This window comes from Cricetulus griseus, chromosome 5, assembly GCF_003668045.3.
Source record: "Cricetulus griseus strain 17A/GY chromosome 5, alternate assembly CriGri-PICRH-1.0, whole genome shotgun sequence".
Lineage (NCBI taxonomy): Eukaryota > Metazoa > Chordata > Mammalia > Rodentia > Cricetidae > Cricetulus > Cricetulus griseus.
This window is the reverse complement of record NC_048598.1, coordinates 30,510,527-30,532,525: the sequence shown is the minus strand read 5'-3', so window position 1 is coordinate 30,532,525 and position 21,999 is coordinate 30,510,527. Positions and strand designations below refer to the sequence as shown.

Sequence of the window (21,999 nt, the reverse complement as noted above, 5' to 3'; positions counted from 1 at the left end):
CCAGATAAGAGGCAGAGACAGGAGAATCCTCAGAAACTCAAAAGATACCAATGAACAAGAAACCCTGCCTCAGACAAAATCGAAGGTGACGACAGAAAACGTACACATCCCTCTGACTTCCACTGTGGCACACACATGCCTACATGCCCCCACATAAATGTGCACATGCATATACACATCATTTCACACACATGTGAAAATAAAACATAAAACCCCATCACTGCTTCAAATTACTTAGTACTGACATTCGTTTCTGGGTTAAATCTAGGAGTCCCAGTCTAGCCTAGGTTGAGTTTCCTAAAGTTTAGGGGAACTCTTCAAACAGCAGCAGAAGACAGAATGGAGCTTTGCCTCCTACTTCTGATCCCCTTGCTGATAACATGTGAACCCCCAGGAAGAGGGTACTTCTGAGAGTTGGATGAGATTTCTGAGTGGAGAGGATGTGGAGAAAGGGGAATGCTTCTCCATTGCTGGTGGGAGTGAAAACCTGTACAGCCACTTTGGAAATCAGTATGGTGGTTTCTCTGGAAAATGAGAACCAGTTTACCTCAAGATCTAGCAGTTCCACTGGATGCACATTCATACAATAAGGACCTTTTAAACTATGTTCAAGTAATAGCCAGAACCTGGAAGCATTCTAGATGCCCCTCAACTGAAGAATGGATAGAGAAAATGTGGTACATTTACACAATGGAGTACTACCCAGCAGATAAAAACAATGGAATCTTGAATTTTTTCCAACTTTTTTATTTGAATTAGAAACAGGATTGTTTTACATGACAATCCCTGTTCCCTTCTCCCACCCGTCCTCCCCTACCCCCCCCAACTAAAACCTTATCTGTCACATATCTTTTCTGCTACCACTGGATGGTGAGGCCTTCGTAGGGTGTCATCAGAGTCTTTCTTATTCTTTGGGATAGGACCTAGGCCCACCCCCGTGTGTCTTGGCTCAGGGAGTATTCCTCTATATGGAATGGGCTCCCAAAGTCTACACCTATGCTAGAGATAAATACTGGGTTTCTACAGGAGGTCCCATAGATTTCTGAGGTTTCCTCACAGAAACCCATGTTCTTGGGGTCTGGATTAGTCCCATGCTGGTATTCCAGCTACCAGACTGGGGAGCAAGAGTTCCTGGATGTTTAGGTCAGTGTGTTTCACCAGCCTGGTCTGGACCTCTGTGGTCTTCACTGGTCCTTCTCTGCATCTGGGTTCCAGTTCAGATCAGTGATTAGTTATGGGTGTCTGCTTCTACTTCCACCAGCTGCTGGATGAAGGCATATAAGTCAGTCATCAATCTCATAATCAGGGGAGGGCATTTAAGATAGCCTCTCCTCCGTTGCTGAGATAGTTAGCTGGTGTCATCTTTGTAGATCTCCAGACATTTCCCTAGTGCCTGATTTCTCAGTAAATCAAAAATGTCTCCCTCTATTATGATATCTCCATTCTTGTTATCATGTAATCTTCCCCTGACTCATACTTTCTGCACCCTCATGTCCTCGTCATCCCTCTTCTTCTCCCCTTCTCATTCTCCTAGCTCCCTCCCCCTGGAATCTTGAAATTTGCTGGCAAATGAACTGAACTAGAAGAAACCATCCTGAGTGAGGTAACCCAGTCACAAAAAGACAAACATGGTATGTACTCACTCATATATGGGTTTTAGACATAGAGCAAAGGATTACCAGCCTACAGTCCACACTGCCAGAGAAGTTAGGAAACAAGGAGGACCCTAAGAGAAACATGCAGGATCCCCCAGTAAAGTGGAAAAGACAAGAGCTCCTGAACAAATTGGGAGCATGGGGGAGGGGGATGGAGGGAGGAGGAAAAGGAGGGGAGAAGAGGAGAGGGGAGGAGGAAAAGGAGGGGAGAAGAGGAGAGGGGAGGAGAACATGAGGGATCAGGAAGATTTAGTGGGGAGAGGAATAGAGGAGAACAATAAAAGAGACACATCAATAGAGGGAGGTTTAAAGAGAAGTCTGGCACTAGGGAGTTGTATAGAGATTCACAAGGATGACCCCAACTAGGAATCTAAACAATAATGGAGAGTCTAACTTAAATGCCCTTCCCCTAATGAGAATAATGACTACCTTAAATGCTATCCTAGAGCCTTCATCAAGTAGTTGATGGAAGCAGAAGCAGATACCCACAGCTAAGCACTGGGTCAAACTCCTGGAATCCAGTTTCAGAGATGGAGGAGTGAACAAGAAAGCGGTCAAGATCATGCTGGGAAAACCTGCAGAAACAGCTGACCTGAGAAAGTGGGAACTCAAGGATCCCAGTCTGACAGCTGGGGAACCAACATAGGACCAAAACAGGTCCCCTGAACCTGGGTGTCAGCTAGGAGCACTGGGCAGTCTATGGGGCCTCTGGCAGTTAAATCAGGATGTATCCCTAGTGCACGAATGGACTTCAGGGGCCCATTTCCCATGGAAGGATACTCTCTTGGCCTAGATACACAGGGGAGGGCCTAGTCCCTGCCAAAAATGACTTCACAGATTTTGATGATCCCTCATGGAAGGCCTGACCCTCCCTGGGGAGTGGATGGGAATTGGGATAGGGGTGTCGGTGAGGGGTAAGGGAGGGAGAGGGAACTGGGATTGATATGTAAAATAAGATTGTTTCTAATTTAAATAAAATTTATATTACAAAAAGATTTCTGAGTGGTTTAGTGGAATGGGGTGTGCCTGGCCCCATCAGGAGAAAGAGCAAAGCCAAAGACTGACCGGGAAGGCAACTGGACAAGTATCTTATACACTTCATGAACAAGATTTTAAATATTGTGGAACACACACTCATAAGTTACTAAAGCTATAACACATACTTATAAGACATATAGTTTATACAGTCAATTCATGTTACTATGACACATTTCGTTTTAATTGATGTGCTAGCTACCTGGACATCTGAACTGTGATGCCTGGACCAGTTCAAGGATCTATGGGATTCATTTTTTTTTGCATGTGCATGTGTGTATATGTGTTCACATGTGTGCAGATATGGGTATGAGTAGGAGGGCACATATATGTGAATGTGGAAGTATACTTTTATGGATCCATCTTATATACGAAGGCAGAATCTCTCACTTGAATTCAGAGATTAATGATTTGGCTAATCTGGCTCTGTAGCTTCTTTGGTAGGGATGGGGAGTGTCCTCTGTCTCCTCTGCCTTCTCTGCCTCCTCAGCACTCTGATTACAGCTTTTATGTGGGTTCTGAGGACCCAGTCTTGTATTTCACTCACTAAGCCTTCTCTCCAGCCCAGCTGGAGCATTTATATCAACAATTACTTCTCGAGGAGGTAAGGGCGAGTGGACAGAAAAACAGATAAACAAATGACTCCAAAGACTCTCAGCCAGGGTGGGTATATACCAATTGTACTTCGTAACTGTTTAGTTAGAATTTTGAGCTCACAAGTCCACTCTAGAAGGGCAACAGGCTGGGTCAGCTTAAGATGCCTTCTCCTTTTGCAAAGGGCCCTGGCTCAGTTGGGTTTGGGTTGCAGGATGATCTGGTTCTCATTTTCCCAAAGGTTTTTCCTGAGGTGCTGATGGAGCCTTGTCCTCAGTCCTTAGTCTATTAAAAACATTGCTGAACTGCCGAGTACATCCCAGACCTCATCTGAGTCATGGGCAGAGGGCATTTTTCTGCTAATCATCCTGGGTCATGAAAAAGAACCTCATGGAAATAGTCCAAGTATTTCCAGATCATTTGGAGGGTGTGGGGTAGTCCAGATAAACTAGACATAGAAATGCTAGCATTACCTGCTGTTTGTTTACTTATTGTTTTTCTGAAATAAGGTCCCAGGTGTCCTAGCTAAAGATGACTTTGAACTTCTGATCCTCCAACTTCTACCTCCCAAGAGCTGGGATTATAGGCGTGCACTAACTACCACAGTGGTTTTATGTGATACTGGAACTTAAACTTAAACTCAGAATTTTGTGTATGTGGGCAAATATCCTACCAAGTTAGCCACATCTGCAATTCCGGTTGTATCTTTTTAATACAACTAATTCAAGCACATTCCTTTTCAGTGAGTCATTAAGTCTGTTTCTGGCCAGTGAGCTGCTGGCTGACAGTTAAGTGGCTGGAGATCTCTGTCTAAAGGACAGAGTGTCTTCCTTCAGTTTTGTTCCCAAGCTGTTCCGGTTATTACACACAACCATCCCTAGCCACCGTGCATTGCTAGGGACATTGGTTCTGGAAGTGTCCCAGCAATCCTTCTTCCTTCCCTGCTTACTGTAATCAAATGTGCAGCTCACTGAGGTGATCCAAGTGAAAGACTGGGTCAAGAGCAAGGAGTCAGGCCATAAGGAGTGATGTCACTTTATGCATAACACCCTGGCTACACTCAGGAGATATGTAAAGGGTCTTAGATGACTAGAATTGCTAGATCTTAAAAAATGTTTTTAGTTTTGCTTTTTGAAACTATATATATACATATATATATGTATATATATAATATATATAATTTCCCCCCTTCCCTTTCCTCCCTTCAACTCTCCTCATGCACTCCCATTTGTTCATTCTTAAATTCATTGCTTCTATTTCTTTGATTGTTGTGTGGTCTCTGCAATCTTGAACCTGATCATCATTGTATTTGCAATCCTCCTGTTGTATGACGCTCCTCCAAGCATGGCAGTCATTACTGTCTTAATCCGAATAACTGTGATTACTTCCAAGAAACCATCATCAAGGTTGGGTCTGTTGATGTTAGCTCCTAAAAGAAGGATATGAGAGGATCACTAGACACCCACATGAGACTCCAACCACTCCCTTCTGTCTCTCATCTCAGCTGTATGTAATTCTCTCCCAGTTGCACATGGTCCTGAGATGTTCAAAAGCACAGAGTTTAGAGAATTAACTGAAGGGGAGTTCCACCTGAGCAGCTAAGGTGAAGTTGTCATTTGCTCTGGGGTGGAATCGGTGAGTGATACAGATATTCTGGGATCATTCATGTGCCTATAAACAATCTGCCACACGTGCTCATCATGACAACCTGTAAGTTATGATAAAATCACTGGTTCACCAAGTTGGACTTGAGCAGTTTCGTTACTTTGATCTGTTGTTGGTGGCTATCTGGGGAAAACAAACACTTCTCCTAGAGAAATTAACACACCTACAAACTGCTACTATCCTCTTCATGCCTGTTTCCTTAGCCATGGTGAGTTCCTGGAGGGTGAGAATGCGCTTTTATGTCTGTATCTCTACTATAGACATCTGAGACTATCATCAATTTCTGTGTGACTGACTTCCTGGATAAATGTAACATATCTCTCAGATAGGGAACTGATGACAGACCAGAGTACAGATATCACCAAAGTTTGACTTTGTGAATCAGTGGGTTTTCTTGGGGTTATTTACAGAAATATGAGTGAAGGGTTACTGTCAGGAGCACAGATGACTCAAAGATAGCTGCATCACCCAGGGCCACTCCAGCAAGGATGACAGTTCACAAAAGCGGCGGACCTGGAGCACACTGCACAGCATGTATGTAGGCAGCTGTGGAAGAGTGTCTTTACCAGGTGTCTCAGCTAGTCTTTATTTTCTTTAGTATGGGTGGCAGTTTAGCTGCTATCTGTTACTTTCAGGTTGTTTAGTTATTTTCTGCTTTTTCAGTCATCTGGGCTTATCTCAAAAGTCTTCTGTGTATCTTGGGTCCCCTCAGAGTGACTCTCAGCAGCCTTTACAGAAAAGGCCAAGGACTAGTGAATCTGATCAGTTTCAGGGAACTCCTAAAGCTATTTTGAGTTGCTTATTTCCTATATTGATGGAGCTTCCCAATAGAGGGGATGGAGTGTTTCACCTCCCTTTAGAACAGTGGTTCTCAACCTTCCTGATGCTGTGACCCTTTAATACAGTTCTTATGTAGTGGTGACCTGCAACCATAAAATTATTTTCATTGTTACTTTAAAACTACAATTTTGCTACTGTTATGAATCATAATATAATGTATTGCTTCTGCTTAACCACATGATGTGTAAGCAAACCTACAGCACAGTTTTTGTATAGCTATAAAATGTGTTTGTGTTTTAGGCTAAGTGTTATCTCAGGAGCCAAAAAGTTTTTAAAAAGTTAGAGTTTATATAGTAGTAAAGTTATAGTAAGCTACAGCTAATTTATTGCTGAAGAACTGTTTTAAACAAATCTAAACAGTTGCTACATTTAATAGTTGACAGCAGTGGATGGCAATGTCCTTCATGTTTACTTACTACTCATTCATTGACTCAAGAGCAATTTTCACTCCAGGAAACTTCTGTAAAATTTCCTTTTATACCATATTTTATGGTGTCTTCTGCTGTTAGATATGTTTACTGTACACAAATCTTACCACTGTGTTTCACCATTGCCTACAGAATTCTGTACAGTAGCTGGCTAGGAAGATCGGAAGCCCAGGAGCAATGGGCTGTAGCAGTAGACTTGGTGTGGAACAGTAGGCTGCATCATCTAGATATATCAATCACAAACACATAACTGTAGTTTGCCAGTGCTTAAAGAAGCCAAGAACTTTTTCCAGCCTGAGTTCTCTGTACATAGGATCTAGTTCAAGGGTATCTAATTGCACCTCCTCACCATCACAAATCCATTCTGTTGTAGATTTGCTATATATCCCCTCAGAAAAATATACAGTCCCATTCAGGTCCACTAAATACATAGTGCACCACCACCTCCAGCAGCTGTTGATTTTCTCATAACTTTCTATGGGAAAGAGCCACACTTGGAAACCAAGTTCTTGCCTTTTAACCATAATAGAAAGAGTCCTATGAAAGAGAGGCCAAGGTACTCAAAAAAATCTCTATAATATTTAAAATCTTCTACTTCATCTGGAACATGAACATTTCAATTTTTAATTTATCAAGAGTCTGATTAATGATTCTTTGTTGAATGCATTTTTCTTGCTGAGACCAGACCAGTGAGTTCCTGTGATGTCACAAAGCAGTGTTTTCAGTGACCAGAAACTGGGGAAGGTTGCTATATAGTTTTCAAAGACTACAATTTTAGGCCACATTCATTTTAACATTTTTAAAATTCAAAATGTAAACTTCTAAAGACAACATTTGTATATGAAGAATTAGAGAACATGAAGCCAGCAACAGCAGGGACTACTGGCACCTTCAAAACTGAGACAGGCAAAGAACAACCAAACAGGGTTTTGAAAAACAAATAAGAATCTGTTGTTTATAGTTTTGTTACACGTGCTGTTTACTGGAGATCCCTGGGTAACTGACAGATTCTCAAACACAAGTTTTGATTAGGTACCATGTGAGCTCCTTGCAAACTACTAAGACGTCTCTACTAAAATTTGGCTGAGGATGTGTATATGGGGAGAGGGGACTTATGGGGGAAGTAGAGAAAGGAATTTTGAATAAATTCTTTCATTTGCACCTGACTCCAGTTCAATTAGTGGTGGGCATTAAGCCTGCTTAATGGCTTGGAATACTGAATGAAGTAAAAGAACATTAAATAATTGGTTGCTTGAACCATATCATAGTCAAAGACATGACAGGAAAGTTGCGGGGAGAGTAATAGAAATGTAAACCCAACTTTTCTGATCTCTAATTCCACACAATGAAATAAGGAGGAGGCTTCTCTGAAGGAATTAGGTAGGGAGCATTGGATAGTGTAGTCAGGGGTCATTTAAGCTAGGACCACATGTTTTCTTTGTAAATTCAATCACTATACTATAGCAACAGAAACATAGATATTGGGGTGAAGAAAATTAAGCTAAGGTCTTAGGTCTCTAAATTATTATTTGTGGAGCATTATCTAATGGCTTCATACACAAATACTAGTGCAGATTTCAGAGGGTGGCTGTTAAAATCAAAACACTACAGATAAATTTAGATCAACAGTGACTATCTTAATTGTCATCATAGAACCTGCATCCAGTAACTGATGGAAGCAGATGCAGTGACCACAGCCAAGCACTGGACTGAACTCCTGGAGTTCAGTTGAAGAGAGGGAAGAGGGATCATATGAGCAGGCGCGCGGGGGGGGGGGGGGGAGGTCAAGAGTATGTTGGGAGAAACCACAGAGACAGCTGACCTAAGCTAGTGGGAACTCAGACTCTGAACTGACAGCTGGGGAACGTGCAGGGGAACAAACTAGGCCCTCTGAATGTAGGTGACAGTTATGTGGCTTGATCTGTTGGGGTGGGGCACCTGGCAGTGGCACCAGGACCTATCCCAGGTGCATGAAGTACTTTTTTGGAGCCCACTCCCTATGGTGGGATACCTTGTTTGGCCTTGATACAGAGGGGAAAGACTTGGTCCTGCCTCAACTTGGTATGCCAGACTTTGTTGACCCCCCAAGGAAGGTCTTACCCCCTCTGAGGAGTGGATGGGGGTGGGCAGGAGGAAGTGGCAGGGGGCAGGAGAAGGTGAGGGAAGGGGAATTGGAGTTAGTATGTAAAATGAAAGATAAATTTAAAAAATAATATCAAGATACAGAAAACAAGCATTCACTAATGCTTCTAAGCATACAACATTACACAAAGTCTCTAGCAGTTTGCCTCAAAGGCAACCTCTTTTAAGACTATATTTAGAGGCTATCTCTTTTGTAGGGATATAGACTTCAATTTTGCCTTTCCCTGAGTTACCTGTGTTGTAATTTAAAAAGCAGCTCAGCAGCTCGAGAGAAAAGGCTGCCATTTGACAGAGCTTTTGTGTGTTTGTGTATGTGTGTCGGGGGAGGGGCTATTAGGGGAAAGGGAATGGGAAAAGTGGGGAGGAGAGGTTGTAGATTGGCCTCAGGGACAAGAGCAGCAGCAGAGAGACAGGCAGAGAAGCACAGAGAGACAGGGGGAAAACAGACATAGAGAAAGAGAGAAAGATGGGAGGTTGTCAGGGCCCTTTAAAAGGGAACATAGTGAATGTGCATAGGCCGTGCTCTTAGTGGCTGCAGCTGAGGACATTTCCTGTCAGAACCCCAAGGGCAGCCTAGCACAGATGCCTGAATATTAACAACCTGGTCATCCAAGAATTCTTCCTGGAACCTGGATTTCTCACTGGACACAAACCATTACAATGAATGACAATAACTATGGTGGCCTCTGGGAGGCTAAACAATACCAGAGACAGGGAATCATCTAGATCATACATAGCCTCTCAAATAGCATGAACATTATTTCTTTTTCTTGTTCTTCTCACAAATACTGTTACAGAAAACATGCAGCATAATTCTTAGGGAATTGATTTCTCTGGGACTGGTAATTTCATGGGTCATTTTGGCAGTGAGTATAAATATTTGCTTAGATGTTATTATGCGGTGTGTTTTGTGAGGGTGCTTTTGCATGAGATCAGTGTCTGAATTGGTGGGCTGGGTAAAATAAGGCATTTCTCTAGAATGTCTGATATGACTGATTTGGTGAGGTAAAGGTCCTCACAGAATGAGACAATAGACCATTTTGAACTTCCATGATTGGTCAAAGCTCAAAATGAAGCATTGTCTCATCTGGGTCTCCAGCCTGCAACCTGACAATTTTAGAATGTCTCAGCTTTCACAACTCTTACCTTCTCTCATTCTCCCCAACCTCTCTCTTTCTCTTACTTAGAAATTACATTGCTTCTATTTTTATGATGAATCCTGATACACTATCAAATTTTAATGTGTCTTAAAATTGGTTTACAATTTGTTCATTTTCACTGGCAATAGTTGGGAAAGAAAAGTTCTAGTTTTGTCTTCTTACTAATTTTTGAAGTGTGTGTGTGTGTGTGTGTGTGTGTGTGTGTGTGTGTGTGTGTGTGTGTGTGTCTGTGTGTGTGTGTCTCTGTGTGTGTGTGTGTGTGTGTGTGTGTGTGTATTACTCATGACTGCAGGAGTCCTCTGAGGACAGAGGAAGCATCAGCTCTCCTGGAACTTGAATTACAGGTAGCTTTGAGCTGCCGTGTGGGTGCTAAGAACCGAACTCTTGTTCTTTGGAAGAGCAACAAGCACTCTTAACCTCTGCACTATTGTTCCACTCCCAGCCTTGTTTTATGAAAAGACAATAAAGTACACATTGAAGTAATACTACCTTGCTAGATTGTAACGTGGGGTGCACATGGCCACCCATGTGAGTCTAAGGGGAGCAGTTAGAGAATGACTTGATTTCTAAGGAGTAAAGAGTGAATGAGGACTATCTACAGCAGGGATACAAGTTATTTTATGGCAATTTACACTTTATTAAGATGCTGCTTAATTTCTGTCAAAACCTAACTGGAAGAAGAGTGAGAAAATGTGATGGTACCATCCCAAAGAAACAGGCTCCAGTAGGATGGGGGCAGGGACTTTAGGAAGTTTTCCTAAAGGAGAAATGATGACATTTCTCCTAAAGAGATGTCAAATCAGTTGAGGATTTAGGAGAACTCAGCAAGGTGAGTAGCACCTACCTGCTGGCCTTCTTTGCTCACATCCACAGCCTTCTGTTTTCTGCCTACCATTTTCTTTCCTCCCCACCTTCCTTCTTTTCAAGTACAATAGTTGCCAGTCGTATGCTAGTTATGATTGCTACAGATAATGATCACCTTGACCAAATACTCTATAATTGCACTGGGAAAGGTTGATGACAAATAAAGGGAATTCTGGGTATAGGAGAACAGCATGAAATCAGAAAGAAGCTGTGAGATTGTTTTTCTGTCACCTGGGTTCCACTGAATAAAAAAAGATAATATAATCTGCTTCTGTTCTAGTTCTACCTCCAAAATATTCTTTTTCTATTTTGTTTACATACATTTTCTCCTTCATTGACACAAAATATAGTTATTTTCCCAAAATGAATAAGAGTTAGTGTATGTGGAAGTTTCTTACCTGCCCAGTCCTGCAGCCATTCAGTGACAAAGAAACACACAGAGTCTTACATTAATTATAAACTGTTTGGCCTATTGCTCAGGCTTATTACCAAAAAACTCTTATGACTTAAATTAATCAATAATTCTTATCTATGTTTAGCCATATGGCTTGGTATCTTTTTTCAGTAAGGTATTATCTTGCTTCTTCTGCATCTGGCCGGCAACTGTGTCTCTGCCTTTCCTCTTCCCAGAATTCTCCTAGTCTAGTTGCCCCATTTATACTTTCTCTCTGGCTACTGGACAATCAGCATTTTATTAAACCAATACTAGTGGCAAATCTTTACAGTGAACAAGAGCATTATCCCACATCCAGTTAGTTTATTCTGAGCCAAATATGAGCAACCGTGATCTAAGAATATGTGGTTGAAGATGCCTTGAATGCCATATTCTTCTGTTGTGGAGGAGGTTACATGAACTTTTAAAGTCACAGAACAAAGAAAAACAAATTTTAAGTCAATGTATGTACCAGATACATTGGTAGGGACATCAGATAGTCAGACTGTGTAGGACAGAAAGCTGTCTTCTAAAGGGTTGAGGTATTTTAACAACCTTAGCTTTAGTGTTGGTTGAGTCAATGGTCTACTAAGCCTAAAGATAAAGTCTAAAAGTTGTACCTTGTAGTCACAAGGATATTAGGTCTGTCGTAGAAGGTGGTTGTAAATACCTATTCAAGAGATTAAAGACAACCCCTAAAAAAAGAAAACCAAAGGAAGGAAAGTGAGAAGACTGTATCATTTGAAATAAGCTAGCTGTGCCTACTATTTTTCCTAACTTGTGTGAACTATAGCAAATTATTGAATATGGGACAAAAGATCATAGGAATCTTCTCTTTATAGGAAATGTATGTGCCCTAAACTTATGGTTTGCATCTGATGTAAAGGCAGACTTGTAGGCCTTCATCTACAGCATCTCACCATCCATAATTATGAAGTTCTAGTAGGTCATTCTGGACAATCTTTAACACAGATGTGTTTCTTCAGAGAGCATCAGGCCACAACATTAAAACTAACTTTTCTTTGTGAGATTTGTTACTTCTCCTTATTATTCTTCTCATCAGCCATCCTTGCACTATCACTATTTCATGATTTATTTTAAAACTACATGTTTTGTGTCCAAAAAATGGAGTACTCTCAACACTTGATTTCAAATACATGTGTTTTAAACACTAACAACCAATATTACAACTTTTGACCGTCAATAATATAAACAGTGACTCAATTTAATTCTGACACTAACAGTACAGAATTAGCACAGATTCCATAGGCTAAGGCCTTATTCCTACAAGTCTGCCTTTACATCAGATGCAAACCATAAGTTTAGGGCACATACATTTCCTATAAAGAGAAGATTCCTATGATCTCCTGTCCCATATTCAATAATTTGCTATAGTTCACACAAGTTAGGAAAAATAGTAGGCACAGCTAGCTTATTTCAACTGATACAGTCTTCTCACTTTCCTTCCTTTGGTTTTCTTTTTGTCATTTGTCTTTTCTCCCTCTGCGCTTTCCATGCCTACTAATAACTGAATCCAATGAAACTAAAACGATTGGTAGCCAAAGAATTCAAAATTTAGTTTTGAAAATGAGCAATTGGCTCAAAGAGAGTTCAAACAAGCAGATGAGTAAATTCATCCAAGACCTGGACGAGAGGCCCAAATGCTTGAATGAAATCATAACTCAACACAATATAGGTTACATATAGCAAACCTGTAGCTAACATCATTCTTAATAGAAAAAAAATTGAAACTTTTTTTCTAAAATTAGGAATAACACAAGGATTTCATGTTTTTCACTCTTATTTAATACAGTAGTTTAATTCTTAGAAGGCAAGAGAAAGAGATTAAAAATGATATAAATATGAAAGGAAGAAGTAAATTTATTCCTATTGTGAATCATGACTCTATATTAAAACAAACAAACAAACCCCCACAGCTCCACCCTCAGATATGATAACAATTTTCAACAACTAGCAAGCTATAAGAACAACAAAATAAATAAATAGATTTTCTGTGTATTGATAAAAATGTTAAGAAAAGGGTTTCAGAAAAGTTTCTAAGCCTGGTGGTGGTGGTGCATGCCACTAATCCCAGCACTTGGGAGGCAGAGGCAGGTGGATCTCTGTGAGTGTGAGGCCAGCTGGGTCTATAGAGTGAACTCCAGGACAGGGAGGGTTACACAGAGAAACCCAAACTAAAATTTCTAGTTACAATAGCCTCAAAAATAATAAGTAAAATACCCAAGAATAAACATAACCAAACAGGTAAAAGAACTCAAAAAGGGGGAATTAACATGCCAAGGAAAGACACTGAAAAGGACTAGAAGGTGAAAAGCCATCCCATACTCATGAGATGGTAGAACTAAAATGGCTGTATTAGCACAAGCAAGTTACAGATTCAATATAATACCTGTTAAAATTATAACACATTCATCACATAAATAGTAACATCAGTCCTGCAATTCATACAGAAGCACAATAGATCCAAATAGTCAAAATAGTCCTAATGGGAAAAAAAAGCAAAGCTTGGAGGCACTGCAGTACCAGATTTTAAATTATATGCTATATGGTAGCAAACATCATAACACTGGCACAAAACCAGATGTAGAGACCAATGAGATAAAATAGAAGACCCCCAAATAAACCCACGCAGCTACATACAACCATTGGATTAGTGACAAAGTTGACAAAAGCAGGAAGCATTGGAGCAAAGGCGCTTCAACTAGAAAGTATGGGGAAATTGGATGCCTACATGCAGAAGACTAAAATTGAATTCATTTCTTTAGCTCTATAAAAAACTCAAAATGGATCAAGAAATTTAATATTGTATCTAATACTTTGGAATAATTCTAAGAAATTGGGAAAGACACTTAAAGATATATGTATGCAATGACTTTCTGAAGAGAATGCCAATAGCTTAGTAAATACTAGCAAGAAGTGAGTTGTCATAGCTCCAAAGCCCGTGTAATATGATGTGGGGGTTGTATACAATCTAAAACGCCTCTGCACAGAGAGGCAGCAGTCACATGAAGAGGCAGCCTGGAGAATGGGAGAAAGCCTTTGCCTGTTATTCTTCTCATAGGGAATTAATATTCAGAAAATTTAATAACATATTTTACTAACTCATTACTACACTAATAAACATTAAAAGAAGAAACATTCTAATCAATTGGCAAATAATTTGAACAAAACTTTCTTGAAAGAAGCAAGAGTGACAAAAAAATTGCAAAGAACTGCATCAACATCCCATCTACCAGAAAATGCAAAACCAACACTTCTGAGAGTCTGTCTCACCCTCGTCATTATAGGCATTATGAAGAAAAGGAACAAGAAATGCTGGCATGGATAAGAGCGGTAAAGAAGCAGAGTAACACTGAACCAACTATTGTGGGAATACCAATTAATGTCACTTTTAACATGCTATAAATCAACAATGGAGTTCCTCAAAAGACTAAAATTAGAACTACCCTATGATTGAGTTATATGACTCTGGGGTATATATCCCAAAGATTGCAAGTCAGCATACAAGAGAAATCTCACACATTCATATTTATTGTGACACCACTTGTGGCAGACAAAGTATGGAATCAGCCGGTGTGTCATGGATGGATAAATGGAGAAAGAAAAGTTTAGAGTGAGGCATGCTGGAGGATTATTCCATTGCAAAGAAGAGTGAAATTACCATTGCAGGAACACAGTGGAAACAGGTATGGTATTTTAAGTGAAGCGAGTTATATTTGGAAAGATAAATATTGCATATTTTCTCTCATATTCAGGTTCTATGTTTAATAAAAAAAATGGTGAAATTTTAATAAAAAAAATGGGACTATTTGAAAAGAGGATTAGACCACTGTGAATAGGAAGCAGACAAGAGACATTAATGAGGGTGAATCTTATCAAAGGACATTGTTTTTATGAAAATGTCATGATAAACACCCACTGTTTTGTACAGCTAATATACCCTACAATGAAGAGGAATTACTGAGGTAGAAAGTCTTGAAATGCCGGTTTTGGCGCTGTGCGCTAGAGCAGTGAGTTTGTCAACAGGCATCCAGGAGGTTCAGAGGCACACAGACATTAGAACCCTGTTTATCAAGATCGAGCGTGTATCTGTGTGGCTCATGGAAGCTGCCACTTTGTCTCCTTGGGAACTATGTTGTTTGCTTTCTAGAAAACTTGTCAGTGTTCTGGTACCTGGAGTGGTACCTCAAGCAGTCTTTTCTATTCTAGGTTCTCCATGGGGAAGGTCTGATAGTTTTCTCCACTTTAGGATGAAGTTTCTTGTATAAAAATCATTCATTGTGACACAGACCCATTCAAGAACCTGCATTCCACTTTCTGTACTTGGAAGCACAGACCAAGAGAGTTCTGACAAATAGTCCAAAGATTACTTATCTAGAGAATTGCTTGCAACACAAGTAAACAGAATACACAGAAAAATATGGTTCTCATCTACTTCCTCCGGAGTTGAGCAAGAAATCCTTTTGACCGTCATCTTGCCAACATGTCTTAGCATGGCTATGACTCACCTCCATTCTCTGCTCTATTTCTAGTATGTACCCATAGCCTGAGTCTACGAAGGCTGCCAAGTGATTACAATTCCCCTTCTATCCTTACCCTTCATTTCCGAGGCAGCCTGAGATCTGGCAAGTACGGGCTAATGAAATATAAATGTTCCAAACAAGTGGCTGGAAAAAGTGATGTCACAGGCGAAACAAGAATCAAATGTTTGTCTCTATCTACTTCAGGAAGGTGAGAGCCAGCCTCAAAACAAGGCTTCTAAATACACAGAAATTTACTTATTGTTATGCGTATCCATTTAAATGACCCACATAGGACTAAGACCTTATGATTTTGAGAAACAATTCTTTTATACTATAAAAATCTAATTTTATGCTATACACATCCCCAAATATCTGGAAGTACCTTACTTTGTAGAACTGTTGCCCGAGAGCCTGTCTGGTTGAACCACTGACACATGAGATTCCCCCTCCACACACACACACACACACTCTTTTCTGTTCTTAGGCTAATTTATACAAGAAGGAATCCTGAGAAATTAACCTTTGCCCATTCTACTCAGCTCACCGCTCCACTTTTGGAACTTGGAGTTGGTTTTCGGTAAAGAAAGTTAGTGCTTGCTAACGAAATGAGTTAGAGGCTAAAGTACCAGCTGTACACAAAGCTGATAAGCACTCAAACATCCCGGTGCCCAGACCATCTTGGCACAGGTCCCATGGCTCAGTTATTTTTTAAAAAAGTCCTAGGTTATTTTTAAATAAAGAGTCAAATGTGAGAACTATTTGTCCATAGCAGAGCACTATATTGCCAACATCTAAAAGTCAAAAATCATGGGAGATTGGATGCCCCGACCTGCAGGGCACCACTTGAGCTCACACCCCGATGTGCTGCAGTCACCAAAGAACCTAGAATGATAGGGTCAGGGAGAACAAAGAACACACAGCAAGACAGGTTTCTGATCAAGCTGCAATTTTTTTTTTTTTTTCCACAGGGACCTTATATAGGGGTGCCAAGCAAGGAGCTTGACAGGCAGGGAGAGATCGCTGCTTGACTGATAACCAGACTGAGGAATGTCCCTGTGTGTGAGTCCTTGAAGGAAAGTGGGGAGTCCAGGGTGCTTGGCAAAGTCGGACAGTGCAGGTGTCCAGATAGGGGCTGAAAGGGTTAAATGTTAGTTGGGTTACAGAATGCATGGGGGAAGGGTTGCTAGGTAACCTGACCTTGAAATGGTTCTTTCTTTCTACAAGCTACTTCTATGTGCCCAAATGCTATGTATCAGGAGGGAAGGATTGAAGGCAGCTATTCTTTTAACATAAGGGGTTATCCTTAAAATGCTGGCAACTTTCTCTGAAACAGCCCAAGTCTCTTACAGGTCCAAGGTTACTTTTGCCATGGCCCCTGACAATTGGATTTCATGTGATTAACCCAGAATCCAAAGCTCCTAGCCCCGCCCCCACCTCCAGCCAGAGTCGAATTTGCCTCCCTGGGATTGCATTTTTTTTCTAGCTGGAATTCATTATTTTAACATTTCCCCATCTAGAATACTTTTGAATTTCAAGTCAACTTGATTTTATCTTTATGCAGCTATTGCACAACTGTAATCAACAGAGCTGTACTTCCATCACGCCGCCTCCTTTCCCTTCTCACCTGTCACTCTAGTTTTCTGTAGCTCAGTGACTCTCAAAGCAGGTTTCCCTGGACGGTAGTTCAGGGGAAAAGCACATGTGTAAAACATACAAGGCCCTTGGCTTGATCTCCACTAGTGATAGTGTGCATGTGCCTGTGTATAAGTGTGTATGTATGTTTGACATGAAAGTTGAAGGAGAAGGGGCTAGTTGGAGAGAGAAAGGGGGGAGCAAAAAGAAAAGAAAGAGGAAAAAGAGAGGGAATTGGGGAAGAGAAACATCACCAGTTCCTCTGGGATCTAAATTTAAATATATGAATGGCATGGAAGCAGGTGAAAGTGTTTGATAGAAGGAAGGGGAGGTCCCCCCTGGAGGGCCTGACTATCTCTGGGGAGGTGGTGGGGGGTGGGTTGAGGGTTGATGGGAAATATGGGAGGATGGGAGGTCGAGGGAATGGGGGGTGGATATGTAAATATGAGTGCCTCTAAAATAAAAAAAAAAGTACAGGAAAAAATAAACCTTTATCAGAAAACTCAATATCAATACAGTTATTCAATTCTTATTTGTAATCCAGAATCATGGGTAGTACTGAGGCCCACTGTCAAATTTGCTAAGTCACGAAAGTTATAAAAGGGATGCAATCCCTAAGGAAGCTTTGGCATTGATTATGAAAAGGAGCATATAGACAAGTTCAAGGTAAATTTCCTTAGACTTGAGTGTCACAGAGCAGAACACTGATAACACCTTGCTGGGGTTCTTAGTGTGCTAGCACAAGCATTCAATGGGCCACCCGGGGGACACTTAGGAAGGAGCAAGTCAGAAAGGGCCAGACTGGAAGGGAGAAACACGGCTGGCAGGAAGGATGAGACTATTCTTTGATCAATGTCTGAGGCAAACATACCAGCCTTTATTATGGAAGGGCCTCTCAGGAGCAACTGGGAGAGTCTGGTAATGAGTCAAGCTGTGTGGAGTGCTGTCAACAAGTTTCAAGAGCACAGTTACAAAGGATGGAGGCATTCATGAGGAAGCACACACCTTGCTCCACAGCACTGATGCTTGTTGATCTTCGTTCATTAATTGCTGGTGTGCTTAATGCTAGGCTCCCTGTGGAACCACGAACTTCATGGGGACAGGGACTAGGTGTTACCTTCATCAAACACTTGGTCCTCCTGATCCAGGCCCACTGACTCAGAAGCTTTCGGAAGGACCTAGAGATGGGTGTTTTGACAAGCCCTGTAGATGAGCCTGATCAAAACCTTTGGGACTAGGAAACAAGAGTCTAGTGAAAGGCTCTACAGTGTCTCTCCTGACAATGCTACCTCTTGAGAGAAAATTATTGTGCATTTTCAGGTGATAGGGATTTTCATAAAGACAATTTCAGAAATGTTCTAACTAGATTTTTACTGTATTATATTTGTTTTTGAAATCAGCAATTGGGTAACATTTATAAATTATAGTAGAATGAATGATTTCCAGACCTCCACTTGTGACCTGAAAATACTGTCTCATTGTGAGACATGATGGAAGAGGATGAATTTGTAAGATGCATAAATGGTCCAATGGTTTTATTACTCTTTATATGACAAGTTTGTGAAAAATGGCAAATGATATCTTTAGTTTATATTCAACTATAACAACAACTGATTATTCCTAAAGGTTAAATTACTGTGTAGCAAGATGAAAAACAAACAAGGACGGGGGAGGACTGAAGGGCGGAGGTTATGAGGGAGGTTACTAGAGTAGTTCAATGAACTATGTATGAAAGTGTTATAATGAAACCCATTATTTTACATGTCAACTAAAAATATTAATACAGAAATTTTGCTTGGTTATACTCTTTCCTTGAGGCAAGAAAGCCCTCCAACCAATCAGTAATTAGAAACCATCTCCCCTAGTCACATCATTCTCTTCTTTTGTTTACAGTGAAAATGTCTGGAACCTGAAATGCAGCATGGTGATTCATATTCTGACCACCCTTCCAAAAAACACCAAGGAAAGTATTTGCAAATGTTTTCTAATAAATAATTGTACCTTAACTAGTAGGTGAATGTTCCTTCCTTACAAGTGTATCTATCTACAAAGTTAAGGAAGAAAACAAAGGAAATCTCCAAGTGAATTTTTTTTTTTCATTTAAAAAATTTGTGCTAGAGTTAGGTGGCTTGAAAGGTAAGGTGACCTAATTTGATAGAAAACTGTGTGTTACCTAGCCCAAACTTCCATTAAAGCAGCTCCACCCCCTATAATATTCCTCACAGTCTTTCTTTGCCCATTTTCATCCCATTATCTCATAAGACAGTCCATGCCATATTTGAAGAGTTTGAATTACTAGCTGGTTCTTTCCAATAGTGGATTGAAGCCTGCCTCTCTAAAACTTCTGCCATGGGCCTACAAACCAGTTATTCATGGTGCCATGTGGCTACTATTCTTTTGATGCTGGTACTGTGCCCAGAGTAATTCCTGTTTTCACAGTCTTGTTGCAACTGACTCTTATTTAAGAATAAAAATCAGGTACCAAGATTCTTTCATGTTGGTGTTATCCCAAGTCTTCTGCCAGATTTTATGTGGAGATACACTTTACAGTGTGTGGAGGGGTGCTGGGTAGGGGATTAATCCAGTTCATTTTGGGATTTTTCCCGGTGGGTTGAATTTATTTATTTTTTCTTTTTAAAAATATTTAAATAAGAAATGATCTTATTTTATATATGAATCCCAGTTCCCTCTCCCCCACTCCCATTCTTCCATGCCCCACACCGGCCCCCATTCCATCTCTCTTCTGCTCTGCTCGATAGAAAGAGTGAGATCATCAAAGTCTGTCACATCATTTGGGGCAGGGCCTAGGCCCTCCCCCATGAGTCTAGGCTGAGAGGGTATCACTCTATGGGGAATGGGCTCCCAATGTCCATTTGTACTCTAGGTATAAATGCTGTTCCACTACCAGGGGCCCCATAGACTGCCCAGGCCTCCTAACTGACACCCATGTGCAGGAGGCCTGGCTAGTTTCCAAGCCGGCCGTCTGGGGTCCATGAGCTCCCCCTTGTTCAGGTCAGATGTTTCTGTGGGTTTCCCCAGCCTGGTATTGACCCCTTTGTTCATCACTCCTCCCTCTCTACGATTGGATTCTGGGAGTTTGGCTCAGTGCTTAGATGTGGGTGTCTGCTTCTGTTTCCATCAGCTACTGGATGAAGGCTCTAGGATGGCATATAAGGTGGTCGTCAATCTCATTATAGGGAAGGGCATTTAAGATAGCCTCTCCCTTATTGCTTCAATTCTTAATTGGGGTCATCCTAGTATATCTAGGGACATTTCCCCAGTGCCAGATTTCTCTTCAAACCTATAATGGCTCCCTGCATTATGGTATCTCTTTTCTTGTTCTCCTTTATTCTTCCCCTGACTCAATTTTCCTGGTACTCGTGGGTTGAATTTAAAATCAAGTATTACTTTAGATTTTTGGCTTTTTTCCCCCAATTCTTTATCAACAAATTCTCTTATGATATTCTGGTTCTCAGAAAGAGGTACCCAGAGACCAACACAAACAACCCCCCAAAGCAGTGTCCACGGGTAGTTTCTTTTCATATTTGAACTCACAACTCCCAAGTCTACCGACAGATTTTCCTATCAACAGCCCCCTCTCCCTGCCTCCGTCTAAACAACATACATGCTTTAACACCACAAGGAAGAACGCACCAAACCCAGAGCTTCCAGATGACCAAGTGTAACTTTGTCAAAACTTTGGGGATTTCCTTCATTTGTTCTGACAGGCACTGACTCTTTGACCTTCAAGGCATTCTGTAAGGTTTGTGTTTATCAGTATCCATCCCAAACCTTGGGGCGATCTAACTAATCTAAGACCTTTTGGATCGACTTTACATTTGCCTCTGGCAAGAGAAATGGAAAACTGGTCTGAAACTGAAACATTCCTGAGTCGGGAACACACCACAATTATCAGCCTTTCCGATCTAAGACTTTAACCTTGGTTGTGTCTGCATCACGTGGTACAGTCAGTGTGTATGTTCACAGTAACGTTGAGACTGAAGTGATAGACTTCCGCACATGCCTACGTGCACAGGACGCTGAACATCACCGGAACTTATGGGTTAATTCTCTGCTTTACTCATCAGGTTCCGGAAGGAACCCGGCAGAAAGCCATAGTGATAAGGGCCTATCCATTTTCCGCCCTCAGTTTTGAGTCCTTAGCCGCTTTTCCTGGGACTGAAATGCTCCACCCACACTGTGCTTTTTCCGTTGTCCACAGCCAATGCGGCAGCATTCTTCTCAGATTTGCATTCTAAAACGTGGCCATCCTCCAACAAAACCCAGCTGTTTCACACTGCTGCTCCCGGGGCCTCAGAATATGTCTGGAAACCCCAATGAAGGAAATGCAGCGATGTAAGAACAATAGCCGGTTAGGGAATGTTAAGAGGGAGTTAATCTCCAGCTGTTGCACCCGAATTCTCTGGGTTTGAAGCCTAAGTTCCACCACTTACCAATGAAATCGTTCACAAATGATAATCTGTGACCCTATTTCATAGTTGGTAGAATAGGAATAATATGTACTAATAGTGTTGCTAGTAGTATATAGACTTCATGGAAATATTTCTTAAAATAACTTGGATATAATACATGCACAAATATTGGGTCAATTATTATTTTTCATCATTACTACCAATAAAGCTTTTAAAATGTGTTATTCAGATGAGTGATGGCAAAAATTCTAGGAATGACTGTCTTGATAGCAACTTTGAATTCAGAAAACAGTTTTGGAGCGCTTTAGGTCCTATTAATGAGATACATGGTCATCACTTAAGAAAATGACATCCAAGATAACTGAAGCCAGGGCACTAATCTAGTGGTTTTCTACATATGTTACACAAACCTGTGCTGTGTGGGGACTTCTGAGGGCTATGCAGACATGGAGACAGTCACACTTTGTAGTCAGGCTGCCCTCAACCTGGCTGTGTAGCCTAGGCAGGTCTTGAACTTGCTATTTCTCCAGGGATCATCCTTCTTAGTTCTGGGATTAAAGATGCGCACCACAGT

At 41.0% G+C, this 21,999-nt stretch overlaps 1 long non-coding RNA gene across 9 annotated transcripts in view; it reads right to left on the bottom strand.

Moving 5' to 3' along the window:
* LOC103159771 overlaps positions 1 to 21,999 on the bottom strand; it is a 257,263-nt gene that overhangs the window by 117,270 nt on the left and 117,994 nt on the right. Inside the window, exon 5 of one of the 9 annotated variants that reach the window (XR_004770088.1) lies at positions 4,296 to 4,713. The exons of the other annotated variants lie outside the window; for them this stretch is intronic. This is a non-coding gene — a long non-coding RNA (uncharacterized LOC103159771). Of the gene's footprint in view, positions 1 to 4,295; positions 4,714 to 21,999 lie in introns of those variants that run through there. 9 annotated transcript variants of the gene reach the window in all.